The sequence below is a fragment of the Sus scrofa genome, chromosome 13 (assembly GCF_054392235.1).
Source record: "Sus scrofa isolate SSC_HxYL_T2T_F1_AM1 chromosome 13, Sscrofa_HxYL_maternal_Yorkshire_Landrace_v2.0, whole genome shotgun sequence".
In the NCBI taxonomy this organism is placed as follows: Eukaryota; Metazoa; Chordata; class Mammalia; order Artiodactyla; family Suidae; genus Sus; species Sus scrofa.
In genome coordinates, this window is record NC_139395.1 from 166,355,536 (window position 1) to 166,380,089 (window position 24,554).

Below are 24,554 nucleotides of genomic sequence, written 5' to 3' on the forward strand. Positions count from 1 at the left end.
TGATGATAGGGAGGCAGGAAGGATATTGGAAATCGCTATACCTCCCTCTTGATTCTACTGTGAATTGCTCTAAAATTTTTCTAAAAGAATAGTCTTTTTTAAAAAATTTAGGGAGTTCCCATTGTGGTGCAGCAGAAAAGAATCCGACTCGTATCCATGAGGATACTGGTTCAATCCCTGGCCTCACTCAGTAAGTCAGGGATCCAGCATTGCCCTGAGCTGTGGTGTAGGTCACAGACGCATCTTCGATCCTGCATTGCTGTGGCTGTGGTGAGGGCCAGCAGTGGTAGCTCTGATTCGACCCCTAGCCTGGGAACTTCCTATGCTGTGAATGCTGCGCTAAAAAAAAAAAAAGAAAGAAAAAAGAAAGAAAAAGAAAAAGAATTTAGCCAGATAAGGAACAGAGAAAAATCACTAAGCAGGGAGAAGTAAAGTTGCATTCTTTCCCACTTTGCACTAAGGTCCTGGCTTTTATGGCTCTGGACATCCAACAGTGGAACAAAGAAGGGAAGATGAAGCTTGGAAGAAGATGACAGGAGGAGAGGAGAGGGCACAGGCTTTCAGGCAGCTACAATCTCACAGCATTTGGTAATGGCTTGAAAATGGGTGATGCCATTATCATAAAAGCATACAAACAAGGCAGTGAAGTAGCCATTGTTTTAAAGTCACTTAGTGAAGAGCATTTATCTTGCTGTCTGATTATGAAAACAGTATATGTCTTCACTGGAAAATTAGAATATACAGAAAAACACAAAGACTAAAATGGAAATAATCTATAACAAGGAGGGGACCATCCATTACATCACTTAGGGTCAGCCCTTGTAGTCTTCAATATATATATATGCATATAGTTTTTTTTTCCTTCTACAAATTCAGGGTTTTTTTATAAAAGCATACCAACCTTTTCACTCAATTATATAATGTAAACGTTGTCCCAGGTCATAAATATTCTTCTAGTGCATCTTTTTAAAAATGTATTATTAAAATTTTAAAAAATATTTTATTTATTTTTTTACCAAAAAAAATCACAAGCACAAATTTATTTATGTTAGATATTTGAAATCTAAACCAACAAACAGCAACAACAAAAAAATCTAAAATATTAACTGTCACCCGCCATAGCATGGATACCCATTTACCAAACAAAAAAAATTTTTTAATTATGAAAATATAGAGTCCAAAATAATAAGCCTCCATGTACCCATCACCCTGATAACAACAATTACCAGCTCATGACCAGTTTTCTTTCATTCATATATGGTCCACTTCTCCCACCCAACTCTTAGATTCTCCTGAAGCAAATCCAATGTAAAATGACATTTCATCTATAAATACTTCAGGATGTATATCTCTCTAGAGGACATGGAGATTCTTTCAAAAATATAATTATATAATATTATCATGCTTAAAAATAGTAATACTTTCTTGATATCAAAATATTACATTCAGTGTTTACTTTTTCCTGGTTCTCATATTATATTTTAACCATTTGTGTCAGGATTAGATGTGGGTATGTGAGCCAATAAGCAAAAACCCTGAGTTTTAATTGGAAGTATTGATATGAACTCACAATGTATTTTTATCTAAAAGCAAAACACCTTTTTAAAAAGTCTGTACACTAGAAACAATGACTAACCCAATAGCAAAGAACACTTTTAGTGCCAAGATTATAAGCTCTAAATACCATTTTTCTTCTAAGAAAAACAAGTTTCTTGGAGAAATGTCAGATTCCAAGTGTGGGGCAAAAAATGTATAAGACAAGCCTGAAACATCTTATACCAGAAAGCAAGGAAAGTGTGCCCCAACCCCAGAGTCATGTCCAAAGGAACTTGAATAGGCTCCCATGGTTCAATGACATTACCATTTAATAACATCAGCTTCAATAGAATGAAATACATCAAATATGTGTCAGTCCATAAGGTTACAGTGAGACCCCTCCAACTTCAAAGTACTCGTGGTCACTTTGAAAGACAGTAGGAAAAAAACTGTATTTTGGTAATAAGCAAATTAAAGAGAAAGTGTCAAATATTCACTTTGCCTTTCCTTGACACATAATACCTTAAAATACATAGTTAATCAGAAGTTTCTTTTTATATTAAATTACAACTCCAGATAGTAAAAACATAGGATTGAAAGTCATAAAGGCTACTCTTTTGAGCCTTTGTGACTTGATTGTCACATCACCAATAAACTAACAAACTGTATAACATCTATTTCTTTATAATCATTCATCTCCCCTCCAGGCTAGTCCAGATCTCCTGGCATGTCCCAGTGACTTTGGACTTGGTCATGAGATGCCTTTGAATAATGGAATGTGAGCAAACCTGACATACAGCACCTCAAACCAGAAGCAAAATCATGTGCATGGTTTGGCTCTTCTTCCCTTGAGTTTCTGTCCACAGCCATGGAAATAGCAAGGGCCAGGTGGTGGTTACTTCCTCACCCAGAGTGTCAGAATGAGAAGACATGTAGAGAAGACCTAACACAACCCATAGCCTGGGAGAAAGAAGAGTTGACTGGCAAACCCTGTGAGCAAGAAATAGTTTTAGCCCTAGTACGACACTAAGATGTGGGGAGTTTGCTGCTTTTGCCAAAAACATCAAATTTGACTCTGAGCACATTTCTACCCTCAGCAATTACAGAACATACAAGGGACAGAGCCACATGTTAAATGATGTCATGGAGATTCACTCAGTTAGGTCCAGACTGAGAAATCCCGAGAAACAGAAACTCTAGTTATCCTTACAAAAAATAATTGCAAGGGAGTTCCCTGATGGTCTAGTGGTTAGGATTCAGCAATTTCACTGCTGTGGCCAAGATTCAATCCCTGGTCTGGGAACTGAGATATCATATCAAGGCACTGCACACAGCAGTGGAAGGAAGGAAGAAAAAAGAAAGGAAGAAAGAAAAGAGGAGGAATGGAGGGAGGGAGGAATTGCAAGGAATAAAAAGGGGGAGATAGAGGAAGAAATTATAGATGACTTGAAAGACATTCAACCAATCAATCACAAGCATTCTGTAATTTATTTTAATCAAGATCCTTCAATGGACAATCCTCGATGCAAGAGTGCCAAGGGGTGACCATTTTCAGGTGGAGGCTCCGGAGTTATGGACAGAATTTGGTTTTTAGGCCGGGTGTTTATACACACCTCCTTGGCCCCTTGTGGTGGTGGTGGTGGGGGGGGATAAATTGAGAAGAGAAGGCTTCCAATTGTACAAATATTAGGGGTTTGCTGAATTGGTCTAAAGAGTATTCACACAGTCTTCCATAAGCAGTGGGAGCCAAGGGAGGGTTCTTGAGCATGGCCGTGACGTGATGAGAACGAGGTTTAAGAAGACTAACAGCTAAAGAGGATGGCTTGTTGGGGGTGGGAAGGGAGGCAGGTAGCTCAGCTCAGAGGCTCCTGAAATAATAGAAACAAAAAAAAACAGAATGAGGATGGAAACAGAAATATGTGAAAATTCAAACACCATTAATTAAATAGTATACGGATGGAATCTCCACTTCAGAAAAATTAAGAGTATTATTCAAAGAGTCCCGGGTCATGAGATGATGCTAGTAACTATAGTCACGAATCAGATTTAAAAATTTGAGTTCCCGTCGTGGCGCAGTGGTTAACGAATCCGACTAGGAACCATGAGGTTGCGGGTTCGGTCCCTGCCCTTGCTCAGTGGGTTAATGATCCGGCGTTGCCATGAGCTGTGGTGTAGGTTGCAGACGCGGCTTGGATCCAGCGTTGATGTGGCTCTGGCGTAGGCCGGTGGCTGCAGCTCTGATTCGACCCCTAGCCTGGGAACCTCCATATGCCGCAGGAGCGGCCCAAGAAATAGCAAAAAAAGACAAAAAAAAAAAAAATTGAATTTCATACCTGCAAAGGGCTTCAAAGGAGGAAAGGTGGGCAGAAGAGAAAGCGTTGTATAAGGAGAGAGGACCCGGTGTGACGGCTGCGGTAAGGAAGCCTTAACGGCTGGATATACACGATGGTACAAGAAAGCTCACCATGAAATTATGGTGTTGGAGAAAAGGAAACTTTCAACAAGGGAGATGGATGACGGGTGGGAATGTTGTGAAATTAAAGAAGAAGGCAGCATAGTTATTCATAGCTATTCTCCTGTTCTCCCTCCAAAATATGTGTGCTTAAAGAATGAATAGAAAGTAATTGATCTGAAATAGTGAAGCATTAAAGCTTGGAAATATGAAAACATAAGAAATGACCCTGAATTAAAAGTGTTTAAAATGGTTTTTAGGACTTTCTTAGGTCGATAGAAGTCACCTTATCAAAACACTTCAATTAAACTCTTTGGAAAAACAGTCACTGGACTTTCTGCAAGAAAATGTCCCTACTAATTCAAGGCAAACTGTATGGCTAAAAATTATGAAAATTGTCACAGAGCTCCAAAAGGCAACTCCTGCCTCAGTGTGGGTGCTGGTTATTTTTTTCCACGGAGGGTGTTTGAATTGTCAACACTGGCACATTTTCCCTGTCTGGACTCAGACTTCCTAGGTGCAGGTCCTAAGGTGAGAGATGTGACCCAGGCCTTTCTCTAGAGAAGTGAACAGTTAGCTGTGGTCACCTGCCAGCACTGCAGCACCTGGGGGACAGGTGTGCCACCTGGGAGGGTGGACCTGGGTGGGCCTTGAGAACACTCATGATCCCACTTAATTGCCTTCCACCCGGAGACACACCAGACCACAGCACATAGTATGCTTTTACCAAATCAAAACAGAAAGTCAGTGAAGCAACTTAGCACGAGAAAAGAATCCCTTTGATGGAGGAGGCATACCTGGCCAAAGGTTCACCTTCCACCAAAGTTGTGAGATTTGGGGCAAGTTACTCAGCCCCTCCAAGCTTATTTCTTTGTTCATAAGATTTTGGGGGGAAGTGCTTATTTTGAGCACTACTGGGAAATAAATATGTTATACCTAGAAACTATATTTATATATGATATAGTAGGGAATCACATATTCTTTTTTTATATTAATAGAAAAAGGTCTGGAATGTTGTCCACTAAGCTTAATTATAAGTGGTCTGAGAGTGAGGGGCATTGTGGGTATTTGCAGACAGAAGCACAACAGGTGGCCAAGAGCATAGACTCTGGAGCCAGGCTGTCTGGAGACTCGGGGAAAGTTGTCTGTGACTCAGTTTCCTCATCTCTAGAATGGGATAAAGTACAAACCTACCTCAGAAAGTTACTTTGAGAATTAATTGACCTAACATGTGAAATCATTTAGAATAATGCCTCACATGTTGTAAGGGCAATAAAACTGTTAAATATTTATATTGTTTTATTTGGCTTACTCCTGCCTTCTGATTTTTCTACAGCGATCAAATGCTGGTTTTACAATATGAAAAATGTATAAAGCCTAAAAGAAAATTTCTTTTTTTTTTTTTTTTGTCTTTTTGCTATTTCTTTGGGCCGCTCCCGCGGCATATGGAGGTTCCCAGGCTAGGGGTCGAATCGGAGCTGTAGCCACCGGCCTATGCCAGAGCCATAGCAACGCGGGATCCGAGCCGCGTCTGCAACCTACACCACAGCTCACGGCAACACCGGATCGTTAACACACTGAGCAAGGGCAGGGACTGGACCCGCAACCTCATGGTTCCTAGTCGGATTCGTTAGCCACGACGGGAACTCCCTAAAAGAAAATTTCTTTGTAACATACGAACTGTTACTTAAGTGGCAGGCATTTTAATTAATCTCTACTCTAAATAGAACTAAAATAATGAAAACTGTTAAAGTGATATATCAAACACAACCATGGCCGAACCCTCTCTACTGCTCCATTCAAAAAAGGAAAGTCTCTTAGGAGTGAGGTTTATCTATTTGCGGGAATTTTTGCTGCTGTTATCTTTACCTTGCCCTTTGCACAGCAGTGGACATCGAAAGGCCTGTGTTGTGCACCACTTTATTCACAGCTAACTCTGTGTAGATGCACTGGCAGTACCGCAGCTGTCAGTGGTGGGGGTAACCTTGCTTAGCTGTCCAAGCTGTGCAGGGCTTTTTCTTTTTGAAGAGTATAAAGAGGTACCAGCTGCTGCCTCACTCATCCTAGACAAATGAATACAAAATGGTTGACTCATCAGCAACTCCTGACAGACTCTAAACCCTGTGGAGGACAAAGTTCCCCTGAGACCAGACACCTCCGTCCCAGCCCCCTGTTGTCATGGCCACCTGCAAACTCAGCACGGTCTCCGCATACCTTACTGGGTGTCTCTTGCCTGAGGGGTGGCTTCAGGACAGCCAATTGCTATTTTATTGAGGGTATTCAGCTGGCTGAGCAAAGCCAATATTGAAGAAATTTATTATTTGAATTGTTCAAATTCCCCGGGAATTTTCCTCTTACTGTTCAAGAGAAATGAAGAAATGGCAGTGCACCAGACAGACAGATACACACACACACACACACACACACACACACACACACCCCCATATGCTTTAGGTCAAATTATTATCAAGAAGCCAGTAGGATACCTCTTAAAATGTGCTGCTGCAATCATGCTTTCAATCCAGCCACTACACTTTGCAGGTAATTGCCAGCCAGGGGCGAGCCACAAATACCATTAAATACAGACATTATCGTTCCTGACGCCCACGAGCACCATCACAATAATAAACTACCTATGTACTCAGATTCCAGATCACATGGACTATACATTTCACAAGAACTTTGAAAGTCTAGACTCACGGAGGATTTCTCCAGGCTATAAAATTTCTTGGGCGACTACATGAATTCAGAAGAATAAAGTTAATTGAGGAAATACAGAAATAGTGGTGGGTTTATTCTAAATTTAAAGAGCAGAAAGATTTGCCCTTTTGGGTTCAGCTCTTTTCTTTCAAGGTTTCCTTCTATCTTTCTCCAATGAGGCTATGAGCATGACTCTCTAGACCTAACTGGCAAACAGAAATCAATAATCCAAGGCACCCACCCAAGCATTTTGAGGGAATTTATAGCTGGAATGTGTACATATTGATCAAAATGGGCACCCTGCCATTGTTGATAAGGACCTTGGCAGACAGACCTCGGAAAACTGAGCAAAATTATAATATCATAAATGGTAGAATCACTAAACATTTCAGCACATATCACAAATAAAGCAATACAGTTTTTATCAGAAGAAATTATTCCTTACAGAGCCACCAGACTGTTGTAAGGTTTTGGGCATGAAAATATGAGATGTTAGGAAACTCATGTTATTTCCATATTTTAAAAACCTTCAACAGGGTTTTATTGCAAAGATATTTTCAAACAACACACCCGCATTGGTGTAGGGACCCACTAAGGGGAATGTTCTGTTAAGAAATACAGACTGTGATAGAAATCAAAGTTTAGAGGCAAACCAGTGCTTCTATGGATAAGGAAGCCTAAGTCGCAGTCTCCAGGGGGAAAAAAAAAGTGCCATTTAACCTATTTTATAAATGCTCAGGAAAAGGGAATACAAAGGAGAATACTTTCAGAGGCATAATGATAGTTAACATCTTTAGGTTGTTTAACCACAGAGTTCTGGAAATGTTTGACTCTGTATGGGATATCATGTGCCATTTGAGCTTCAGGATGGGTAAATCAAGAGGAAATATCTTTCAGGAAAAAGAAGGAACAAAAATTATGAACGCTGACGGGATCTATTCAAATAATGAATATTCAGTGCCCTTTATATGCAAAGTTCATGTATGCAAATTCTGGAAAGGAAGGAAGTTGCGTTATAAAGTAGCCCAGATATGTGGGACCAATGTATTGCTAGAAAATAAGCTCTAGTTATCATTAGAATAAGAATTAGAAACAAAATGAAAAATATTCTTCCACCTTTGCACAAGTCCTGTTGTGCACACATCTGGAAAATTGCTTCAATATTGGACATCAAGAAATTGCAGTGAAGCAACTGAGTAGGAAGAATCTGCTGGGAGGACAGAAGGCCTGATTCACACATAAAGAAAGACACATATCTTGAACATTAAGCTAAGAGGAACTGGATACTCATTCAACGAAATTCTGAGATGTACTGAAAGGGTCCATATGGACTTAATCCCTCCCCTTCCTTTCTTGTGCAAACTTCTTAATAATATATGTGTGTGTGTATTACAGTTCCAATTTTGATTTTCTCATCTCCATTTCACTCTTCATTTACTCATGCATCTGTAACTCATTGCTCCAGATAAACAGCTCTTGCGAAAGGAAGTAACAATTTCCTAATTCCAAATCTAATAGAGAACTCCTCATTTCCTTGATCTTCCTCTCTTGGCCATCTCTTTATTGAAAATTCTCTCCTTCCACAGCTCCCATGATAATCTCCCTGGCTTTCTTTCTGCCTCTCTGATTCTTTCTTGTCACTCCACTGACTTCTCTTTCTCTACTTGTGCCTTCAATTATATTACCCTTGCTGCTTCTCAAGCTACATGCCAACCCATGACCTTAACTATGCCCAGGCTTCAGTTACTACCTAATCCCTATTATTCCCAAAATCCTCCTCTCTCCTCATAACCTCTCCCCTGAACTCTAGGTGCATATTTTCAGTTGTCCACTGGACATCTCAGTTGAATGTCCCTCACCAATACAAAGACAACATGCCTAAAGTCAAACTCAGGGTTCTCCCTGAGCACCCCCCAACCCTCTCTTCCTCAACCTCTGTCCCACTTCCATAGTGCTTACTGACACACATTGGGTCTTGGGTGAATTACAAAAGTCATCCTTCCTTAAGCTAGTTCAGCCCTAGACCAGATTGGACTGTGGCACTCAGGGATGATGTTAGCCCTTATGCCCCCTCTGCTGAATGTCTTTGTGGGAAGTACAGACTGCACAACCATCTGTAGTAAGGACTCCTGTGTCAGAGAGGGGGAAATTTCCCCCTACCCCTCTTGATTCTGTTGGCTGGTCTAATAACTAGCTTGACACAAAGCAGAAGGTGTGGGGGGTGAATTTTGATTTTGTATGTATAGGGATCTGATAGATATAGGACTCAAAGAAGTGACCAGAGCAGGCAGCTTTTACACTTTCTGGACCAAAAAGTAATAAATTTGTGAAAAACTGACAAGACAAAGTAACTTAGGGCTGAGTACTAATTAGTGAAGAATCTAAGCAGAGTTTGTTTCCACAGCCCTCTCAGCCCTCAGCCCTCTCTCTGGTGATAAGGATGTCTGTCTCTCTATCTCCTGGTACAGGGAGGGTGCCTTTCATGTCAGAGATGTATTTCCTGCTTTCAGGATGACAGAGGAGGGTCAGAGTGTCCTTCTTGAACTGTTTCTTAAGTACCTTTAATTCAAAATAATCAATATGCCAAAGCGGTATATTTGGGGACAGCCTGCCCTGAACCCCATAACTTGCCATTTTCTTATGTCTCAAAGTTAGAATTTCAGAGTCATCATCTCTGTAACTACCCAGGCATCAGATTCTGTTCACTTAATCTTAGAAATAGCTGTTCTGTACGAGAAATGTTTTTGCCTAATATACCATCTCTCAATTTATACAGAATATATGAGCAAAGCTTAATCTCTTTCTTATTTCTTAAGATGAATAAGCATCAATAGAGTTTCTAACATTTTTTGTCTTAGTCTGTCCAGGCGGTTCCAACAGAATACACCAGCTGGATTAAATACCAAACATTTATTTCTTACGACACTGGGGGCTGGAGGTCTGAGATTGGGGTGTCAGCACAGTTAGGTTCTGGGTGAGGGCCCTTTCCATGTTGCATATATCCTTGCATGGCAGAAAGAGCACAGAAGCAATCTTTCTCACGACTCTTAGCGGGCACTAATCCCATTTACGAAAGCTCCACCCTCATGAGCTCTTCTAATGCTAATCACCTCCCAAGACTCCCACCTCCTAATGCAATTATACTGGGGGTAAGTTTTCAACGTATGAATCTGGGAGGAACACATTCAGTCCATAGCATTTTCCTTTCCTTAGTGCAGTCGATCACCCATTAGAATAGACTTATCCCACTTGGAGGCTACTGATAATAAGCATTAAATGTCATAGCAGAATGTATAAGAGATTTTAACAACTGGCCACAAAATGCCTTTCCAGCTCCATGTTTCATTCTTCCATGCTTGCTCCACCCAGAACACAGTACTTGGTGTTTCTTGAATGAATCCACATGGCCTTGGCCTCTGTGCATTTGTACGTGCACTGGTTCTTCCTGAAGTTTCCTTACCTCTCCTTTCCCTACTGAAGTCTTCCTCATCTTTCAAGGCTTATCTCAAAGGTTACTTTTTCCATTAAACTCTCCCACTCTCCCCCAGCTCCCTGCCCCCAGTAGGCTACCACCCCTGGGAAGAGGTACTAGTCTCTGCCCTGAACCCACAGCTCCTTCTACATGAAATACATTTGGAGTTCTGTGGCACAGCAGGTTAAGGATCTGTCACTGTCACATTGTCTGGCATTGCTGCTGCGGTGAGGGTTTTGATCCCTGGCCCAGGAAATTGCATCTGTCTTGTGTATGGTCAAAAGAAATATATATGTTCTACAACCTTCTCATGCTACCGGTTATATTTTTCACCTGACTTTCTCCCCTGTTAGATTTTACTCTCTCTGAAGTACAAATTGTCTTATTTATTTTGTATATCAAAAGCTTAGGATTGTTTGACATATCACAGGTGCTTTGTGAAGGTTGAATGACTGAATAAACAAAACGGATGAATATTTTTAATTAAAGCTCCCTTTCCCTATGTCCAAGGAGAGGCTATAAGAAGGAATTTAAATATTGACTAGGTGTGTAGCACAGATATGCTTTAACACACATAAACAACATGTGAGTGCCAGCAAGCCCCTTCCAACTTCAAAATGTTATGTCACCCCCCACCCCAACACACATACAACCAAGTAGGATACCTTTAGTGTCTGCACAAAGAACTAAGTCTGCTATTTAACTATACCAGCTACTAAATGTGCTAAGAATACTTCTATTTCCTAACTATAGTTTTCATTGCAGTAGTTTTAAAATAAGTACACGTAGAGTCCCTGCTGTGGCATAACAGGATCAGCATCCTCTTGGGAACACTGGGACGAGGGTTCAATCCCCAACCTGGCATAATGGGTTCTGGATCAGGAGTTGCCACAGCTGCAGCTTAGGTGGCAACTACAGCTCGGATCTGATCCCTGGCCCAGGAAAATCCATATGCTGCAGAGCAGCCAAAAATTAAAAATAAAAAAAAAAAAAATTATTTTTTTTTTTTTTTTTTTTTTTTGCTACTCTTTTCTTTAAGAGGTGAAACCTAATTCCCCTCTCCTTGAGCCTGGACTGGACTAACATCAAGTGGAAGTGGTGGTGTAAGACTTGGGAGTCTAGAACTGCATATCACGAAAAGCACTGCAGCACTGCAGCTTTCTCCTCACTTGCTAGCCCTCTCTCAGACTGCTTGCTCTGGGGAAGGCCAGCAGCCCTGGGAGGACATTCAGATCCTGCACAGAGAAGCCTCTGTGGTGTGGAATTCCAGAATCCTGTCAACAGCCATGTGATGAGCCCTCTTGGAAGAAGACCCTCTTGCCCCAGTCAAGCCTTCAGATGACTGCAACCCTAAAACGTCTTTACTGCAACTTGAGAGACCTTGAGCCAAAACCACACCTCAGAAACCTTGTGCAATAATGAATGTCTGTGTTTTAAACTGCTAAACCATGAGGTGATTTATTAGACAAGATCAACTAAATATACACATTGATCAGCTTTGTTGTGAACAACTCCCAGAATATTAGAAAGAGGCTCTCCTCCCTCTCTGCAATCCTCTGGAAAAGATAACTTTAAGGCACAAAAAAAAAAAAAAAAGAGAGAGAGAGAGAGAAGAAAAAGAAATAATATTTGCAATAGCTTGGATGTATTCCTAGGTTCAGGAAGGGCTTAGCTGCCCTTACAAACACTATTCATTTCCTCATTCATTCATAAGTCACTTAAAAGCAACTATTCTGTGTCAGTCACTGTGCCTGATATGGTAGGAGCCCACTTGGTTATTAAGGAAAATGACTTGTGCTCAGAGGAGGCACCTGTAGCCCCTCTGAGTCTGAAATGACCTCAACCATCCCCACCCTCCTTCAAACCCTCAGGGAGTAGCCCTTAGAGGAAGTGAGTGGGGCAGTGCAGACTTAGGAGAGGATTAATTATGCCCCCCTCATAGTTAGGGTTTTCAGGTTTATCACTCACCACCTTCTACATGATAAACCTGTGGTTTTTAATCTCTGCAGCATCGAGCGCGGTTCTTTTCATTTTCAGAGACTGAGGGCGCCCTCTCCGTGCAGGGCTGCAGACATGAAAAGGAAAGCCTGCACATCAGAGAACTTCCTAAACCTAAAGTCTCATCAGGCTTTTCCCAGCCAGAAATTTTTAGACATTTTAACAGGAAACGTGTGTCACAGATGGAACATGAATTTCATCTAAGTTAAGCAGAGTAAATGAGAGAAGGAAAAAAAAAGCCTCAAAGATCAAAAAGCTGTGTAAGAGATACTCCAAGGACCCAGATTATATAAATGTGTGTAAGCTATGAGTGTTTCCATACAGTGCCATTAAGAAACCTGCAATTAAGGTGTTGGAGGTTTTTCTTAAACACACACAGGCACACATACACCCGCAGGGAAATCAATGCCCTCTCATAAAAAAACAGCAGTAGGTGTGCGGAGTGGTTTCTGTGCCCCAGGGAAACACAGCGCTTCTAATGGGCACACAGCCCCCCTCAAGTCGCGTCACTCTACCCTGTGGAAAGATATAATTTGCTGTACCGCTGAGAACTCGAAGACAGCAACACCTCCCTAGGAGCCTTCCACTTCTACAAACCCCAAACAAAGATGTATGAGACTCCCTGCCACTGAGCGGGGTGGTGGTGGGGAGTTTGTCTTCTCCAGATCCAGTTAGGGCATTTATGAGACAGTCCTGTCATCTCCTAGCAGGTACACGCATGTGTATCACACCTGCAGTTCTCTGGAGTCACTCCATCGTGCCTCTGCTTAGTCTGATCCGCAAAGGGCACAGAGGGAACCCTTGTATTTTAGCATGGCCAATGCCATGGCCAGTGCTCTTTCCACAGGCCTGACTCACAGTCAAAGTGTTTTTCAATAACTGAGACCCACTCTCATCTGAAAAAGCAGTCTGGACTGTGCTAAACTTTAGCAAAAGAGACTCAACCAAAAAAAGGGTGATATGGATGGGACCAGAATGTCATAGCCTTTCTTTAGGAAACGGTTCTCAAAGTGTGGTCCCTAGGCCAGCAGCATGGGCATCACCTGGAACGTGCCAGAAATGAAGATTCTCAGACTTCCTGAATGGGGCCCAGAAATCTGTATGTCCAGCAATCTCCAGTACATCTAAGTTTAAGCACCACTGCCTCAGAGGGATGAGTCAGGATCCCATTCTGTGGCTATTTATAGAACCCTGCACATGGTAGAGGAGGATCTATTAGAGTAGTTCTGTTTCTATACTTTGGGATACGAATTTCTGGCTTCTTGTCTTCCTCAACTTGTCTCAGGAGCCACAGTGAAAATCTGGCGATACCTCCCCCGACTTGCTAAGCTGATGGCTGCTATGGTGTTAGTGGGCCTGCCTCAGCTAATCTTATTCTTTCTCAAGATGCCTTATACTTGAGTGGAATTTATCATGTTTCATACCGGAGTAATGCTTTCCTACTGGTGAGGGGCAAGCAGGCTGTGTTGTGTGGGTGTTGATATTAGGTAACTGAGTTTGGGCTGTGAAAGTACACAAAGGCCCACGTTGAGGAAAAGTTTGTTCCGCAGCTAGCCGCCACAGCCGGGCATCACAGACTCGTACTAGATTCGGGGCAGAGTCAGGCAGAGGATGGAGATATTATGGCATCATTCTTTCCTGTCATTCAAACTTCACTGAGAAAAGGTGAGCTTCCTTCAGAATTAAAAAAGAGGAGGACCCATGTCCTCCACTAAATAGAATAGCTTCTCCATTCAAGGATCTCTTATTTAGCTAATGGCTGGCATGGCACTTCTGGACCAATGCAAAAACCTAAATAACTGCATATGTTATTTAGCTTTTATTTTACTGTATTATCAGCAACAGAAAGCAGCAGTGTCAGACTACACAAGAACCGCAAATCAACCGTCTCATTGTTCTCCTTGACCTGCTTCTCTGCTCCACAGGTATAAAAAGACCCAGGATGCTGACCTGTAATTTCTTTCATCTTAACCATCCAGTATCATAGCTCCAAGAGAAGATTTTTTCTTCTCCTAATGTTTAGTGAGATTTCTACAATCGTGTTTCTTATGTGTTGGTGTCAGAAAATGAATAAAAATGCTTTTCTGAGATGTTAGAGATGCCATATAATTTAATACATAATTGTCATCGTGTTTTGCCCTGGGTTATTTTTCCAAGAGAAGATTCCAGAATTTCTTGCAGTGAGTCATCATGAACATATAGAGATGTATCTGTTGAGCAGCTCTGCAAAGGTGACAAAGTGGGAGAGGATTCCAGACCGATCCTCTCAGAAAGGTGATGCTGAGTTCCCAGGGCCATGTTCCAGCCCTGGTTCTCAACCTCATCAAAGACATCATCATCCCACTCTCCCTAAAAGAGGCCTGGAAGGCAAAACAGTATTTAAAACTCTGGTCCAGGAGTTCCTGTCATGGCTCAGTGGAAACAAATCTGACTGGCATCCATGAGGACGCAGGTTTCATCCCTGACCTTGCTCAGTGGGTTAAAGATCCGGTGTTGCCATGAACTGTGGCGTAGGTTGCAGACATGGCTCAGATCTGGTGTTGCTGTGGCTGTGGCGTAGGCCGGCAGGTGTAGCTCCCATTTGACCCCTGGCCTGGGAATCTCCACATGCCGAGGGTGAGGCCCTAAAATAAATAAATAAACAAATAAAGAGATAAATAAATAAAAATGGTCCAGCTCTCCCAGCAACATTATGTTTCTGTAAATGCTGCTACCATAATGCCCAAACCTTAGGCATCAGTAAATCCTCTACATTAGCCTGCATGTCTATAGTGGTAGATCAGATGTCCAATAGTTTCCAAACACATTTCAATTTCTGCCCCGTTCTCACAGAGTGGGTGTGAGATAATAGAATATATGTATGTTGCTCTCTGACCCCGGTTCCTGCACAGAGTTCCTGAAACCTTTGTAATTACATGAGTGATAAGACTGGGTTTTACTCTAATGAGGAAACTCTGGGTGGCTCCTGGGCGTAGCCTGGCCACTGGAAAGACCACGCCAGGATTGGAAGCTTGGAATCTTCAATCTCACCCCTCTTTATTTTTTTGAGATATAAGGAGTTTGAAATTGATCATGCCTATGTGATAATGCCTCCATAAAACTGCAAAAGGAAGGGCCTTCAGAGAGCCTCCAGAATGGTAAACAAGCAGAGCTTCTGGAACAGTGGTGGGCCTGAGAGGGGCTGGAAGGTCTGTGCCCCTCTCCACGGACCTTGCCTTGGGGATCTTCTTATCTGGCTGTTCAACTATCTTTCATCACATTCTTTAATAAACTAGTAAGCATAAGTAAGTGCTTCCCTGAGTTCTGCGAGCTGCACCAGCAAATTAATCAAGCCCAGGGAGAGGGTGGTGGGAACATCCTTTGTAGCCAAAGTCGCAGAAGTCCTGACTGAGGACCTACTACTTGCAATTGGCTCTGGAGTGGGGGTGGGGACAGGTTTGTAGGACTGAGCCCTTAACCTGTGGGATCTGATGCTATCTCCAGGTAAATAGTGCCAGAATTGAGGTGAGTTGTAGGACACCCAGCTGGTGCCACAGAGAATTGCCTGGCGTGGGAGAAAACCTCCACACTTTCAGTGACCAGGCCCTTTTAGTAGATAAAATTATTTGCTTAATGCAACAGTTGTTCTCACCCCCCGTTTTCCCTCATCCATCTTCCAAGATACAGGCTACAAATGTGAGCCAAAAAGGTGTTTCTGGAAAAGCTTTTCTTCCCAGTGGCATAAAAGGTTTCTACTTTTGCCCATTCCTCCTTTTTGCTCAAAATGCTGCTGTTGGAACATTATGCCCAGAAGGTGGTGGCAGCCAGGTGACCTTGAGGGAACAACATGAGGATAAAAGCATTTCTGCTGAGGATGGTGAAGTGAAAGGACTGAAAGAACCTGAGTGTCTGGTCGTGTCACCAAGTCACCAGATCAAACCTGGAACTGCCTGCCTGAAAATCTCTGATGTGGAAAATAATCAAAGGTCTTCATTGATTAAAATGCCATCAAATGGGCTATCTCTTGTTTGTAGCCTAACTCGTTCCGTAATTGAAATATATGAGGCTTTTTTAAGTGTTATTGAGGTAGAGTTGATCTACAGGTTGTGATCATTTCTGCTGTACAACAAAGTGACTCAGCTGTACACACATCCGTGCTCTTTCACATTCTTTTCCCGCATAGATTATCACTGGATATTGGGTAGAGTTCTCTGTGCTATACAGCAGGACCCTGTTGCCAAGCATTCCATATACCTCAGTGTGCATATGCCATCCCAAACCCCCAGTCCATTCCCCCATCACAATCTGTCTCATTTGAAAACCGTAAGTTTTTCAAAGTCCATGAGTCTGTATCTGTTCTTCAAATAAGTTCATTCATATTATTTTTTAAGATTCCACATATAAGTGGAAAGATGTTTTAATTCTTAGAATATAAGATATCGATGCACAATGGCTAATCGGTAAGTCCTATCAAAGTTTCCTTTAGGACAACCTCCTCGTGTGTTCCTTTCTCTACAGTCATGTTGTCACCTTACTTGACGTGTGGATCAAAACCTATTGTTAGGGACTGAATGTTTGTGTTTCTCACACCCCCAAATTTATATGCCTAAGCCCTAACCCCCAATATGATGGTATTTGAAGATGGGGTTTTGGGGGTGTAATCAGGGTTAGATGAAATCACGAGGATAATGTTACCTACTGAAGGATCAGTGCCCTTATAAAAAGACACCAGGGAACTTGCTTTCTCTCTCTCCAACATGTAAGGACACAGTGGAAAGGCAGCCTTTTATAAGCCAGGAAGAGAGCCTTCCCCAGAAACCAACCACACTGGCACCCTGAGCTCCACCCTCCAGAACTTTGAGAAATAAATTCTTTTGTTTAAGCCACTCAGTCCATGATAGTTTGTTCTGGCAGCCCTAGCAGAGCAATAGCTATGTTTTGGCCTAAGAATCTTTTTATAAGAAAGTTTAATATTAATTTTTAGTTTGGAGACATTACAGATAACAAATTAAGAAAAATAAAGTACTTTTTATCAATTTGTATAAATCAGGAGCTTTAATTCTTAACTTCCCCATGAGTAATCATAATAATTTTGTTATTGTCATTGTTATTATTATTACAGATGAGGAAACCAAAGTCTAGAAATATTAAGTAATATGCCCGAGGTAACTTTAGTAAAGATCAGAGTCAGGATAAGCCCCATGATCTGCCTTATGGCAATAACTATGCTCTTTCCTCCTCAAACAAATCCTCTTTCTCCTACATTCTAAGAGAACTTGGCTTGTTCCATTCATGAAACTATATACTGACTTTCAATGCAGGCCTTTGTAAGAAAACTGAATGCATAATCATTGACAACATAATGAATACAAGGTCAAAATATTATTTTTTACATACCTTTCACCTTTTCACAAGTTGAGTCCTTGAGGCCAGGAACTATGGACCTGTGAAATTATGTCTCTACACTCTGAATACCCAGTGCTTAATGAGGGACTTAATTCCTGTTATGAAAAGTATATGTTTATAATCATTATTCTGTCAGGCTTTTTATAACAAAAACTATGTTAAAATAAAAAAATAAAATAAAAATGTTAGGAGTTCTCATCGTGGCTCAGCAGTTAACGAATCGGACTAGGAACCATGAGGTTGTGGGTTTGATCCATGGCCTCAATCAGTGGATTAAGGATCCGGCATTGCCATGAGCTGTGGTGTAGGTTGCAGATGTGGCTTGGATCCCACGTTGCTGTGGCTGTGGCATCGGCCGGTGTCTACAGCTCCAATTAGACCTCTAGCCTAGGAATTTCCATATGCCGTGGGTACAGCCCTAGAAAAGACAAAAATTTTTTAAATAAATAAATAAATAAATAGAAAATGTTAAAAAGAGTGAAATGAAACTTTAGTGGATAACTAAGGTAAAAAAATGGGAATAAAATGTTTTGAAAAATTGATTTATTTTCTCACCACTAAAATGATAAGGTAGAGAATAATATGTTCTTGAATAAGACTGTGAGTCAACAAGTGCCATGTTACAGATTCTCTAAAACTCTTGGTGCACTAAGGACATCTCACAGATGTTAACTGTTATTATCACTTATAAAAATACAGTAATGAGATCATCAGGCATACTGTCCAATCTAAATCCTTGTAAAAAAGAAATTAGTTAATGCAAACAGATACAAGGAAAGTACCTCAAAATAATATTATCTGCTCAGGAGTTCCCGTCGTGGTGCAGTGGTTAACGAATCCGACTAGGAACCATGAGGTTGCGGGTTCGGTCCCTGCCCTTGCTCAGTGGGTTAACGATCCGGTGTTGCCATGAGCTGTGGTGTAGGTTGCAGACGCGGCTTGGATCCAGTGTTGTTGTGGCTCTGGCATAGGCTGGTGGCTACAGCTCGGATTCGACCCCTAGCCTGGGAACCTCCATATGCCATGGGAGCGGCCCAAGAAATAGCAAAAAAAGACAAAAAAATAAAATAAAATGAATAAATAAATAAAACATATTATCTGCTCAGCTAATCTAGAAGACAAAGTGTATTTAAATATTTAAATATTTATTTATTTAAATGTGTTTTTATACATATAATAATTAGGCTTAAATAAGATAAAAACTCAAAACCCCTTTTATCTCAGTTCTTTAAAAACTGCTAGTCTTATTTTAGGTGCAGGAACAACAGAAAAGAGTAAAAAATAATCCCATCAGCTTGAACACTCTGATACTTTTTTAAAAACCACCTATCCCTTGTTCCGACTGTCTAAAAATAAAAATGATTTAGGAGCAAGATGGTTTGAAACAATCTTTAAGTCAAGTAGCATATAAACGCAATTAGGGGGGTAACATGCTCTATGCTATGTGGGGAAGTATATAAAAATGTCAAAATAGTAGCAATAAAAAGACTATAAACTTCATCCTCATGTCCAGTCAGGAAGTGAAAGATCTTTGTACAGACTGTGCTTTGAAAATGTTAAAGTGCTCTAGGAGTTAAAGACACTGTAGGACCATGTCATTATTAGTTCCCAGAAAGAATAAGGAGGAGAAAGCACACACGACATAAAAGTGGTTGTTTCAGAATTTTCTTTCCCTTTCTTTGTACATGGGGGAAATAAAAGGCAGACAGTGTTTGCTGTCATGTTTCTTCAGGCCCAGAGAAGCTCTTGACAAAACACCAGCCCAGTCATACGTGCTGGACCCCCTCCATGGCATTCCTGCACCCCGATCCTTGCCTCAGCGGGGTGCGCCTCCATCTGCATGGTTCACGGCTCCTCTCTGTGGCCCCCACCTGGACCAGCCATTATCAACCTGGACCAGGGCCTTGCTAGGTTTTGCCAACTGGAAATAACAACATAAGCCAAATTATTTCTCACTAATAAATGGCAGAGTATGCTAACCCAGTCTAGAAGACATTTCATTTTAATGCCTTATGCCAAAAAGAAAATGGCATAGATGTTTCTGGCAAGGCCAATAAAGGAAAACTGTGGGTCTTTGAAATTTCTCCGGATAAGTCATTTACCCACATTTCTAAACCCTCCCTATGTCAACCAAGATGGAGCCTTCTAGTCTCACTGCCTGGTTCCACCAGAATAAAAAAAAAAAAAACAAAAACAAAAACAAAAAAAAACTACTAGATCTTATATCCTAAGACCTCCCTACATTAAAGATGCCTCTCTCTCTCTCTCTCTCTCTCTCTTATATATATATATATATGTATATATATATATATATATATATATATATATGTGCGTGCGTGTGTGTGTGTGTGTGTGTGTGTGTATTTTAATAAACTGAGTCCTTGGGCTTGAGTAGAGATTTTACCTACATGAGTGCATTAGTTTTCAATGGCTGAATAATAAATTACCAGGAAAAGAGCAACTTAAAGCATTGTCTACTTATTAGCTCCCAGTTCTGAGGGTCAGAAGTCTGGACAGACTCAACTGGGTTCTCTGCTTAGGGTCTCACAGGACTGAAATCCAGGTGTTGGTCCAATTGGGCTTTTAATTGGATCTTCCCTCCAAACATTCAGATTGTTGGCAGAATTCAGTTCCTTGTGATTAGAGGGCTGACGTCCCCACTCCCTTGGTGGCTGTCCCTTAGGGACCACGCTCAGCAACTAAAGGCCACTCTCAGGTCCTTGCTCTAAGGCTCCCTCCATCCTGACAACAGCTTCCTTCACATCCACTCCTTCTCAGCCTTCCAATCTCCCCAACTCCCCTTCTGCCACCAGCCAGAAAAGACTCCCTGCTTTTAAAGGGCTCCTGTAGCAGAGTCGTGCAGCGGGAGCTTGCTGGGCTCATGAAGGGCTCCTATGATGAGATTGGCCCGTCTGGATAACCTCCCAATCTTACGGTCAAATGATTGGTAACCTTAGTTATACCTGGAAAGTCCTCTTTTGTCAGCTAAGGTAACATAATAACAGGAGTAACAATGAGGGCAACATTCATAGGGGCTGTTTTAGAATTCTCTCAGCCACAGAGACCTCATGGAAATTTGCTTATAACGCTTTTAGAGCAGCCTTTATTTTTGCCCTTTTTACAGGTGATTTATGTAGATGTCTTAGCTGTCTCTAATAGAAAGATAACTCTTTAGAACAGAGATGTCCTCTATTTCAATATATTACTTTGGAAGAGAGATAGCTGAGACAAAGAACATATATATATAATGAGGGTGCTGAATTTGTATGGCTAATCAGATAACAGAGCAGCAAGTTGCAATTTAGGTAAAGGATTCAGAATTCTGTCTGTGTAAATCAAATAATAAAAATTTGAAAATTGGGGTCAGGATGAAACTCAAAGGGCACACAAAAGACATTCATAACACTTTGAACTATGAAACTAAATTTTATCCCAGATGAAAATTGCAGGCTTGGAGTCTGTCAGAGATAAAGCCTCTAAAACCAGAGGACAATAAGGGACTCAGAGAATGTGCTCAGGTAGTGCCATCCTTGAAGTAGTACCTGGGTGCTAGTCTCAGGCCACATTCCTTACCCAGACTTGGACCAGGACCCTTTTCATGGTCCTAAGTTTTAACCAACAAGAAGTACAGCAGACTCTCTCTCTCTCTTTTTTCCCCAGCTTTAGAATCGACAAGTAAAATTATATATATTTAAAATGTACAATGTGATGATTTGATATGCATATACTTTGTGGAATGATTACCACAATTAGATTAACTAACACATCTATAACCTCATACAGTTATGTGTGTATATATGTGTGTGTGAGAGAGAGAGAGTGAGGGAAACACTAAGATCTATTCTCTTGGTGAACTTCAAGTATACAACACAGAGCTATTAACCATACTCACTATCCTGTACATTAGATCCCAGAACTTATAACTGAAGGCATCTACCCATTAACCGGCATCTCTCCCCATTTCTCCCATCCTCCAGCCCCTGACACCCTTCTACTCTGTGTTTCTACAAATAGTACTTTTTTTTTTTTAAGATTCCACATGTATATAAGATCCTGCAGTAGTATTTGTCTTTCTCTGTCACACACAGCAGACTTTTGATGGTAATCGGCTCCCTTTAGTTGGATAACTGAGTATCCAACTCCAGAAAAGTATATACTCAAGTAGAGTTCATCTTTCAGTGTAAGCTGTTTTATAGTCATTGTGCTGCTTTGTATATGCTTTAGCTGTTTTAGGATGTTTGAAATATCTCACTCTAGAAAAGACCAAAACTTAATCTATAGCCAGAATTATTAAATTGGAATAACAATAGATATTCCATTTAATGTGCTCATAAGCAATTTTGTTTTTCTTATTTGTGTTCTTCTGATATTCTGCACCAAACATTTACTAGTTTTGTGATGAGAAATAAAGCTAAAAAATAAATGCTTTGGGGGGAAAAAAGATGTTAATGGATAAGAGGATCTGCTCTACTAAACATAAATCAGATTTACTAAATTTACAAGAACTTTATGATGATTACAAATATCTTGCATGGTGGATTTATAAGTTTGCCTTATCAGGAGTTTGAAATATTTGAGAGAATCAGTTTATCAAATTGGCAATGATAGAGTGAAATGTCTAAGAAAATCTAGTTAATGAAATTTCTAAATAGCGATAACATTTAAGAGATTAAATCCATCAAATTTATAAGCTAATTGTTAGTTAAATAACAAAGTGTTTAAAATTGTAACACAATATCCTTTGTAAATATAGTAACAAGATTTGTGAGGTTAAAAGTAATAGCTTAAAAAAACTGGACTGTAAAATTTATATCTTTTATAAACTGAATATTAGCACAAACATAAGGAACTATAAATATGATCTTCTATGCCAAAAAAAAAGCAGATTTGGGCACTAAAAACTCAATTACCACTATTAAATACTGACAAGCAATGCAACGGTAATGGATATCAATCATAGTAACTTTTTAATATCTACAAACTACATATCAGTTCTGTGATATATGCTGAGTTTATTCATTTTTTTGTTGGTTTTTAAAGATAAGAGATAACATAAATAAAATACATTGTTTCCTAAGTGTGTAAGTGAGCTGACAATATTTTAAATCTAAAAATATTACTTCCTATACTAGTTGGAAGTTCTTTGGTCACAAGTAACAGAAAACTGAAGTCAGATTGTTTCAGTAATAATAATAATAACAACAACAAAGAGATTTGGTGGTTCGAGTGGCTTACGATGTCCAGGACAGAGGAAATACACTGTGTGGATCTTCCTTCCACAAACAGTGAACTGTCAACTGTGAAGAATATAACCAAGTGACAGGACAAGCTACTGGGCATTCAGGGTCCCCCAGAGTCCCGAGCTGGGACCACACTCTTTCTGGGAGGCCCTGGTCCATGAGCACAGCAGCAATACGAGGGTCTGGGCATTTCTGCTCCAACTAGCAAATTTTGCTCTATATTTCCCTTTTGGTTTGGCCAATACTATATAAAATCTGCACCACAGTCTAGGCTTCCCCTGCCCAATCCTGAGTCCTCCCCCTCTGCTTTCACAAGTGGCACAGGCCAGTATGCTTCCTCCGCCTTTGCCTTTCACTGGCATCACCCCCAGTAAATTTTGGTCACTGGTGCTCCATCTCCATGCTGCTGACCCAAGGGCCCGAATAGGCAAAGTGTGGCCTAGTAGTTTAACGATGCCACTTTATTTCTGTATTTTGAGGGGGCCAGATATGAGGCCTGTGGAAGTTCCAGGTTAGGGGTCAGAACTATAGCCACTGGCCTACACCACAGCTTCAGCAACACCAGATCCAAGCCACGTAGCTCACAGTAACACAGGATCCTTAACCCACTGAGGGAGGCCAGGGATTGAACCTGCGTCCTCATAGATACTAGTCATATTCGTTTCCACCGAGCCATAACGGGAACTCCATGATGCCACTTAATTTCTGTTTCTCTACTCTGCCTTCCCCAGGTGGCAGAATCAACCTAAAGCTGTCACTCTTCATAACAGCACCATGCCACAAGCACCAGCTAGAACTAACTGCTTCCCATCCACACCCAGTGGGAGAAGAGAGCATCTTTTGGTGGCATTCTCGAGAGAGGGAGTAATATTCTTCTCCAGACGCTCCTCATCAAACATCTCCTTCCTGTCCCTTTGACACAGTTTGAATCATCATCCTATCCCACCGCCATGACTATGGCCCATCCCCAGAGCTCCTGTGAAATCAGTTCCAACCAACCTACAAAGTTGGGATGCTCTGGATCCCATTAGAAAGGAGATAATGAATGCTGGGGAGGCCACAACTACATTTTCCTATGACGCTTATTTTAATGTGATTTCTCTGAAGAAGATGAAGCAATTCATATTACCCAGAACAGTAAAACTTTGAAATTGACTCCACAGGTCCATTGCAATTGACTTAATGTGAGACCACAGTCAAGGCTGGCTGCGCAGAATACTTCTATGAGCACCTATGCGGGAGTTATGCAGGACCTGTGCAGAACCCTTATTATTAGAGGAAACGACGCTCTAGCACTATTAACAAGCTCTGTTTTTGTTTTACAGACTTTGAGTCCCAGATCATCATAGCTTTCCTGTTTCCCTCTGAAGTAAACAGTCTGCCCCAATTTAACCTTATTCTTCAAGAATTCTTTATGTGTGGTAGCTATTTGCAGCTGGTTTTTTATTTTATTTTTTATTTTTTGTATTTCTTTGCCTTTCCTAGGGCCGCTTCTGCGGCATATGGAGGTTCCCAGGCTAGGGGTCGAATTGGAGCTGTAGCCACCGGTCTATGCCAGAGCCACAGCAATGCAGGATCTGAGCCGAGTCTTCGACCCACACCACAGCTCACGGCAATGCTGGATCCTTAACCCACTGATCAGGGACCAAACCCACAACCTCATGGTTCCTAGTCTGATTCATTAACCACTGGGAACTCCCAGCAGCTTGTTTTTTAAAATGGTGACAAATCAGTTAAAAATTTTTTTTCATCCCAAATGAAAAGTATAAGC

The 24,554-nt window shown here is 41.1% G+C and overlaps 1 long non-coding RNA gene across 1 annotated transcript in view; it reads left to right on the plus strand.

Annotated features, from left to right (window-relative positions):
• The window catches only part of LOC106505818 (uncharacterized), a 43,440-nt gene extending 19,141 nt beyond the window's left edge, over nucleotides 1-24,299 (plus strand). Inside the window, exon 3 of the long non-coding RNA XR_002337928.2 lies at nucleotides 23,515-24,299. This is a non-coding gene — a long non-coding RNA (uncharacterized LOC106505818). The remainder of the gene's footprint in view (nucleotides 1-23,514) is intronic.
• Nucleotides 24,300-24,554: the final 255 nt, after the last annotated feature.